This window comes from Mirounga leonina, unplaced genomic scaffold (assembly GCF_011800145.1).
Source record: "Mirounga leonina isolate KUSES-001 unplaced genomic scaffold, KU_Mleo_1.0 Mir_152, whole genome shotgun sequence".
Classification (NCBI taxonomy): Eukaryota; Metazoa; Chordata; class Mammalia; order Carnivora; family Phocidae; genus Mirounga; species Mirounga leonina.
In genome coordinates this window covers 451,371-457,398 of record NW_023270380.1, presented here as the reverse complement: position 1 = coordinate 457,398, position 6,028 = coordinate 451,371, and the positions used below count along the sequence as shown (strand labels likewise).

Genomic DNA, 6,028 nt, shown 5'->3' with positions numbered 1-6,028 from the left:
GGCACATGTGTGGTTTCCCTTGTACCCAGATGAGGGATGCTGCGTGTATTTGCACTATTAGGGCCGCTGAGAAGGCCTGCTGATGAACACTACAGCTCATGAGATCTGTAGCTGGGTTTCCCTGAGAATCCTGTTCCACCCATCGTGGTATTTCTAGTGTCACCACGGGACAGATAGGTTCTATTGGATCAGGAACTGGGAAAGACAATTTTAACAGTTGGCTCATTTGCTTAGTGACTGGACGTTTATGTATATATTAACCCCCCAACGCAGATGGGGTCCAGACTGCGGCAGTTTGAAGGTTCTTCTCCTCCCCAGGGGATGTTGTAGTAGTACCTGTCCTTGGCCTACCAGAGATGGGAAGAGCCCTGTAGATTCTCCACATAGGAGGATCGGGTAGGGGCATCTGTTCTCATGGGAAATTCCAATTCCTGCTGCAGGAAAGCATTTCCAGCTGGGAATGGAATCATCTGTGTCTGGGAAGAGTCTTGTTAGAACTGGGAAGAAGGGTGATGTTTGCCTGTCTTGTCTGTTATTTTCAATATTTGAAGTCAGATAGCAATAAAACTTGCAGAGAGAGAGAACCCCAAGGCCACAGATGGGCTTTCTTCTCCCCTTGCATTGTGATATGAGGGAGAGACCACTGGATTTGAAATCAGAAGAGCTGGATACAAATACCGGCTCCAAAGTTATCAGATATATGACTTTGCGCAAGTCTCCAGGCCTCCTAGGGCCTTGACTTTCTCAGATATAGCAAACTGTTGATAAAAACACACTTCTTACATGGCTGATATGAGAACAAAATTAAATAATTTGAGTCTATGCCCTTAACCACTCCAGGAGGGATGTGGTGTCAGGCCAAGACAAAAGCCCTCCTGGGAGATAACGGTTTTATATTCTTCTGGTTTTAAATACCAGAACTAATATCACGGGGTGGTTGTCAGAAAATTGTGAATATGGACTACTTTAACTAAAAGTTTGCCTGCATATAATTGTAAAATAGTTTGGCACCAACTCCCAGTAAAACTGCAGTTCAGAACAGAGGAGTTAAATTGTTTTAGTAACGGCAGGTAATTGCTATAACAAATGTCTTCAAATAAAAACTTATTTCTAGTGCTCTCTTCTGCAGCACATATACTAAAATTGAAATGATACAGAGAAGATTAGCATGGCCCCTGCACAAGGATGACACGCCAATTCATGAAACATAGGGAGAGGTAGGGAAAAAGAAAATAAGATGAAATCAGAGAGGGAAACAAACCATAGGAGACTCTTAACTACAGGAAACAAACTGAGGGTTGCTGGAGGGGAGGTGGGTGGGGGGATCACCCCCTGGGTGATGGGCATAAAGGAGGGCACTTGATGTAATGAGCACTGGGTATTATATGCAACTGATGAATCACTAAACTCTATCTCTGAAACTAATAATACACTATATGTTAATTAATTGATTTTAAATAAAATTTTTAAAAAAGAAAAAAAAAACCTTATTTCTATCTTACTTGGTAGTCCAGTGTGTGTGTGAATGTGTGTGCATGTGTGCACATGCATGTGCATGATGCTTGCAGGGAACCAGGCTGCTTCCCTCTAGAAGATTTGCAATTACTTGGGCCTCTGAGTCCTTCACTGGATACATAGCATATGGATAGCTAGAGAGGAAATAGAGAGAGTGCAAGAAGAATGGCTCAGAAGACTTTTTAGGGGTCATACCTGGAAGTCCTCTGGACACTTCTACCCATGTTCCCTTAGCCAGAACTTACATTGCCCCACCAACTACAGAGAGACTGGGAAATAGAACTCAGCTGTGAGTCTGGGAGGAGAAGAAAAATGGGATTTGGGGAATACATAGTATTATTGTCTTTGCCATATTCTATCCTTCTGGTCATCAAATACCTGTTTTATCTTTCTCCCACATTTATTCCTCCCCAAGAGAAACACATCCCATAATCCCATCCAGTCTCTGCATCCAGTTTATCGTTTATTTATTTTTTTTAAGATTTTATTTATTTATTTGACAGAGAGAGACACAGCGAGAGAGGGAACACAGGCAGGGGGAGTGGGAGAGGGAGAAGCAGGCTTCCTGTTGAGCGGGGAGCCCGATGCAGGGCTCGATCCCAGGACCCTGGGATCGTGACCTGAGCCGAAGGCAGACGCTTAACAACTGAGCCACCCGGGTGCCCCTCGGCATCCAGTTTAATGATCACACTCAAATGATGTGCAGTCCTCCCCACCAGTCTACATGTGGCTAATGCCCTAAGAACTAAAATACACATGTCTTCCCACATCCTCATAAACTGAACATGAAAGGTAGAACAAGAACAGGATAATCACAGTACAAGTTCATATTTGCCAAGTTCATCTAGAACTGGACACAAATTGAAAAGTGGTAGGCCTACCACTTCAACCATAGTGTTGAACTACTGCTGGGCAGGCATTGTGAAGAACCCCTCCTTCCACCTCTTGATTTGGCCATTATATTAGTTATCTATTGTTGCACAGCAAAATACCTTGAAAGGAGCTGAAAGTAATAAATGCTTATTTATCTTACAGTTTCTGAGGGTCAGGAATCTGGAAGTGGCTTTGCTGAGTGGTTTTGGCTCAGGGTCTCTCCTGAGGTTTTAGTTAATATGTTGGCTGGGGCTGTTGCCATCTGAAGGCTTGGCTGGGGCTGAAGGAGCTGCTAACCCACACAACTGTGGGCTTGAGGACTCAGTTGCTCTCTGGCTGTTGGTGAGAGGGTCTCAGTTGCTCATGATATAGAGCTGTCCATAGGACTACTTAAGTGTTCTCATGTCACAGCAGCTAGCTTCCTAGAGTGAGCTATCTAAGAGAGAAAGAAGGAAACCACAATGCCTTTTTAAAAAATCTTAATTTCAAAAGTCATACGTTATCCCTTCACCTTATTCTATTTGTTAGAAGCAAGTTTAGATATTTCAAAACCATCACAACCATGATTCTGCCTTCTGGAAGAATGCCCAAGTCCATTGTTTTTGTATTAGTTCTGTGTTAGTAACCACACCCAGAGCATTTTTCCTAGACATAATTCCTATTATTATTTTTCTTTCCCCCATTACTATTTTTATTAATTATTTTTCTCAATAATTATTTTTCTGCTGGATCCTCATTCCTCTTTCTTTGTCAACTTAATGGTGGCCATTTTGATATTATTCAAGAAAATTATTGGGAAAACAATACCCTTAATGTGATCATTGATGGAGGACTGAATTATTTTATTCAGCTTAGAAGTTTGCTGGACTTTTGACTTTAGAAATAGTTGGGTTTTCCAACCCCCCCCCCCTTTTTAAAGATCTTATTTATTTATTAGAGAGAGAGAGAGAACAAGCAAGGAACAGCAGGCAGAGGGAGAAGCAGGCTCCCCACTGAGCAAGGAGCCCGATGGGGGACTTGATCCCAGGATCCTGGGATCATGACCTGAGCCAAAGGCAGATGCTTAACTGACTGAGCCACCCGGGCGTCCCAGGTTTTCCAACCCTTCAACACCCAAATTTCCAGACTATATTTCCTTTCATTCTGCTTACTCATTGGTCAGGTCTCTCTGATCTCTTATTTTACTTATATATCTTGCCCAAAGAAGCCAGTAGTGGCCAATGCACACTACCACACTGGTTCTTTCCAATTAATTCCTCTAAAGCCCCCTGCTTGGTAGCAAATGGTTTCCAAGTTATTGCAGGTGGCAGTTTTATGAAGTGCTTTACCACCATGTAACATGGGGTGCCGTCTTTCCAGACTCTGATCCTGGTTTCCTCATGCCTGACACACAACTGTTAAGCTAATGCCATATTTAATTTTCATGGTGGAAACTCATTTCAGGACTCTAATGACCATATCGGTCAGGGTTTGGTCTAAAACTACTCTGTATTTTAGTAGAAAAAGATGAAATATAAGGAATTATGTACTTACAAAATTGTTGGCAGGGTCTAGGGTACAACAGTCAGGAGAAACACTCCTGGATTTGAGAAAATTAGGAAGTGTTGGAACTGTAGGAAATCACCACTGGGAAGTCCGCTTCTTGCTGAATTGAAGCAGGTGATTTCTGGGAGCTTGCCTAAACACCATGAGCCCTATGACTCCTGTTTGACCATACACCTACCCACTGCTATTAGAGAAGAATAATACTTTATTCTTTCTCTTCCATCTTCCAGTGCCTCTCAATGGGGTAAGCCAGACCAGAAACTTCCCTGGATGAGAGAATAAGACATAATTTCCAGAGTTTCAGCCCCTGTGATATAGGAATGATCAGAGGTGAGAATAGTGCTGAGGATCAGGAGACAGTAGGAGAAAGGCAGAATCCTGGAGAAAACAATACTTGAGTAAGGAAGCAGAGATAGGGTTTGAGTATGTAAAGAGAAGAGATGATACCTTTGCAAGTGAGTGGAACCATATGACTAGATCACACGTATGACAACTCGCACAGTAGTTTTTGGCCCAAATGCACTCCATAAACATGTGACAAATGAATGTAGGTGGGATGAGTATACTATATTCATGGAAGGAGACATCTGAATGGGAAAAAAAGAGTGGATGAGGTCTAGAAGGGTGTGATGCCATCTCACTCAGTGTTTTATAGTTTTCAAAGTTCACCTATGTAATCTTTGGTCCTTTCAAGTAAGAGTAGGGTGGAGTGGATAATCAGGGAGCTTGACAAGAGGTGTGAGAGTTCAGGTGAAGGGTGGGAGAAGACCACTGGCATTTACTGAACACTCATTACATCTAGGCTCTTTACATACCTCTCCTTGTTACCTTTGCCTTGTCTATTTTTCCATAATTCTTCATTGCAGGCCACCTCAGGAACACTGGCTTGTAGCATGAGAAATGTCTTTTGTGTCTATGTATCTGTGTGATCTTGGGCATGTCACTCCCCATTCCTGGGTGCCATTTCCCTTACTCAGAAAATGGAGTTAGGACTGGCTGGTGGCTGGGTTTCCTTCCAGCTCTGGTAGTCTATGTTGTGTGTGTCCCCAGGGTGTCAGGAATACCTGTCCTATAATATTGGAGACAACATTAGAGGACACCTCTGGCTCAGGAAGGAAGAGGTGTTCCTGGATGCTTTTCCATTGCAGCCCAAACAGAAGGGACTTGTCAGGAAGACCACTAAGAAATCTCAACCTGGCTGTTGATGTACCCACATGCATTGTCATACTCCTTTCGGGAAAATTCAGATTCACCTCATGACACTCTCTCTTCACCCCTGCAAGGAGCTGCAAAGTGCCTATGTGCTCTGCCCACAGAACTGCAGGGACTGAGACCAAGCTCCCTGTGCGGAGCTGGATGAACATCCAGGCCTCTGGCTCCCACCTAGTGGGACCTTGAGGCCCCTAAAAGGGCAGGAGTGGTATCCCTGGACTGCAGAAAGCAGGATGCTGAAGACGGCCTGTTCAGGGGACCCTGCCAATTTCAGCATTTCTTATTTTGTCTACTGCAGGAGACCTATCGGGCATAGTGCCTTCTATAACCAGCATCAGCCCTCCTCCCCGCTCCATCCCTGCTTGGGAAGGAAGCAGTTGCTGGCTAGGTTGGCGTGTGTGTTTCCTGGAGTGGCCATACCTGACCCAGAGGCTGGCTTTGAGGTTCTGCCCAGGGGACGAGAGGCAGGCAGCCACACTCAGCACTCCAGCCCTGTATCATCTGAGCTGGGGAGACCGGAGGCCGGGCCACCTGGCAGGGAACAGGCAGAGCTGGACAGAATAGCAGGCACGGCAGGAGAGCTGGGAGGGCCATGAGGGCAAGTGGGAGTCCATCCTGTACTACTTGGCCTCTGTTCCAGGTCCAGGCTCCTTGGAACCTTGCAGGCAGAGGCCTCCTTCCTCCAGGGGTGGCTGACTGTGGCTCGGCCACCCACAGTTGCATCCCGTGCTCAGAATTATGCAGCAGGTTGGGGGAAAGATGGGATGTCCCAGCTTTTTTAACTTCAACTTCCCCCTCTAGCCTAGGTCCTTATGTTTTCTGACCACGTCAGCAGAAAGGTTTCGGGCTTGCACCCTCAATGTAAATATTTATTTTATTTTAC

The 6,028-nt window shown here is 44.8% G+C and overlaps 1 non-coding gene across 1 annotated transcript; it reads left to right on the top strand.

Annotated features, from left to right (window-relative positions):
• The first annotated feature begins 1,113 nt into the window (after positions 1–1,113).
• Positions 1,114–1,220, top strand: LOC118013031. Its single transcript, XR_004679905.1, has one exon. It is a non-coding gene; the product is annotated as a U6 spliceosomal RNA (small nuclear RNA).
• The last annotated feature ends 4,808 nt before the right edge of the window (positions 1,221–6,028 follow it).